Source organism: Gossypium hirsutum, chromosome A01, assembly GCF_007990345.1.
Source record: "Gossypium hirsutum isolate 1008001.06 chromosome A01, Gossypium_hirsutum_v2.1, whole genome shotgun sequence".
Classification (NCBI taxonomy): Eukaryota; Viridiplantae; Streptophyta; class Magnoliopsida; order Malvales; family Malvaceae; genus Gossypium; species Gossypium hirsutum.
The window spans coordinates 100,385,662-100,388,056 of NC_053424.1; the positions used below are offsets into that span (position 1 = coordinate 100,385,662).

The 2,395-nt window shown below is 39.4% G+C and overlaps 1 non-coding gene across 1 annotated transcript; it reads right to left on the reverse strand.

Annotated features, from left to right (window-relative positions):
- Positions 1 to 659: 659 nt before the first annotated feature.
- On the reverse strand, positions 660 to 765 carry LOC121206542 (small nucleolar RNA R71). Its single transcript, XR_005901589.1, has one exon. It is a non-coding gene; the product is annotated as a small nucleolar RNA R71 (small nucleolar RNA).
- Between the last annotated feature and the right edge of the window lie 1,630 nt (positions 766 to 2,395).

The following is a 2,395-nucleotide window of genomic DNA, read 5'->3' on the forward strand; positions in this document are numbered from 1 at the left end:
TGGGGACTGTTTTAAAAAATCATTATTTGTGAATTTGTTAGTTTTGCATTTTGGTTTAATTTTTTATTTAATTTTTAAGTTAATTAATTTTTCTGTGATTATTTTAGGTGTTTATGAGTATTGACCAAATTATTGACCTACTCCCTGTAGACCCTGAGATAGAATAAACTTTTTGAGAGCGAAGAAGACAAGCAAATCAGAGGAGGACCGAAGAGATGAACTTCGAAAATCTAATCCAAGGAAATGGAGCAAATGTTACTCAAAATCCTATCCTTATTGTTTATGATAGGGATAGAGCTTTACAACAGTATGCCGTCCCAGTATTTAATGATCTTAATCCGTGTATTAGGAGACCCGAAATTGAGGCACAACAGTTCGAGCTAAAGCCAGTCATGTTTCAGATGCTTCAGACAGTGGGCCAATTCAGTGGAATGCCTGCCGAAGATCCTCACCTACGCTTAAGACTATTTATGGAGGTGAGCAATTCTTCCAAGTTTTCCGGAGTACTCGAAGATACATCACGATTGAAGCTGTTCCCACATTCGTTGAGGGACAAAGCTCGAGCCTGGTTGAACTCATTGCCACCGAACTCACTTTCCACATGGCAAGAGTTAGCAGAAAGATTCCTTATGAAGTATTTCCTGCCTAGCAAGAATGCTAAGTTGAGGAATGAGATCATTGCCTTTCAAAGAATGGATGATGAGTCCTTGTATGAGGCATGGGAAAGGTAAAAGAGTTATTATGAATGTGCCCTTATCATGGGATCCCACATTGCATCCAACTTGAGACATTTTATAATGGTCTCAATGCTCACACGAGGATGGTAGTGGACACTTCTGCTAATGGTGCTCTCCTTTCTAAATCTTAAAATGAGGCTTATGAAATTATCAAGAGGATTGCCAGTAACAATTACCAATGGCCAACCAACCGAGCAGCGTTAGGAAGACGAGTTGCTGGAATACATGAAGTAGACGCTCTTACTTCACTCGCATCTCAGGTATCATCAATATCCTCAATGCTTAAAAATCTTACTACTAATGGGTCTAACAGTTTTGTAGCACAACCACCAAATCAATTTGAAAATATAGCCTATGTTTATTTTGGGGAAGGACATTTGTTCGAAGAATGTCCATCAAACCCAAAATCCATGTATTACATAGGTATCCAGAACCAAAACCGAGGAAGGCAAGGACTGCAATCCAATTTTTATAACCCATCATGGCGAAACCACCCTAATTTTTCCTAGAGTAACCAAGGGGCTAGAAGCACTAACACTTACACCCAACCTAGACCAACCCAGCCGCCTAGTTTTCCCCAACAAGTTCAGAAACTAACCCAAGTTGAACCATCCAATGGCTTAGAAAATCTATTGAAGGCATACATGGCCAAGAATGACGCCTTAATCCAAAGCCAAGCAGTTACATTGAAAAACCTAGAAAACCAAATGGGCCAGCTTGCAACTGAACTCAGGAATCGACCATAAGATGCTTTACCTAGTGATACGGAAAATTCAAGGAATCCGGGGAAGGAGCATTGCAAAGCATTAACATTAAAGAGTGGAAAGACAATAGAGTCCAACGCCATTGAAGTTGAAAAGGAGCAAGCTGATGCTTAAGAATCAGAGGAAGTTCAACTGAGCGTTGAAATTCCAGTTTCATAAGAACTAGAATCTGCAAAACCCGACAAGGTAATTTCAGAACCTACTAATTCTAATCAACTAACAAGCCCATCAGATGCAGAATTGCCACAGAAGATGAATCAACCAGCTCTAGTAAAGAAACCACCACCACTCTACCCTCAAATACTTCAAAAGCAGAAGTAGGAGATTCAATTCAAGAACTTCCTAGACGTACTTCATATCAACATCCCGTTGGTTGAAACACTTGAGCAAATGCCGAACTACGTCAATTCATAAAAGATATCCTATCCAAAAAATAAAGACTCGAAGAATTTGAGATGATAGCTCTAACAATGGAATATAGTGCATATCTTCAAGACAAACTACCCTTAAAATTGAAGGATCCTGGATGTTTTACCATACCCTGCAACATTGGAGCAACATATTGTGGTAAGGCACTATTTGACTTGGGTGCGAGTATGAACTTGATGCCTATGTCAATATTTAGGAAGTTGGGGATTGGTGAAGTTAGACCAACTACGATTACACTTCAATTAACAGATCGATCTTTAGCACATCCAAAAGGAAAAATCGAGGATGTATTGGGACGTGTAGATAAATTTATCTTCCCTGTTGATTTTGTTATTCTAGACTTTGAAGTAGACAAAGAAGTGCCAATTATCTTAGGAAGACCGTTCTTAGCAACCGGAAGGACCCTTATTGATGTGCAGAAGGGCGAGCTTACTATGCATGTTCAGGATGATGAGGTAACATTTA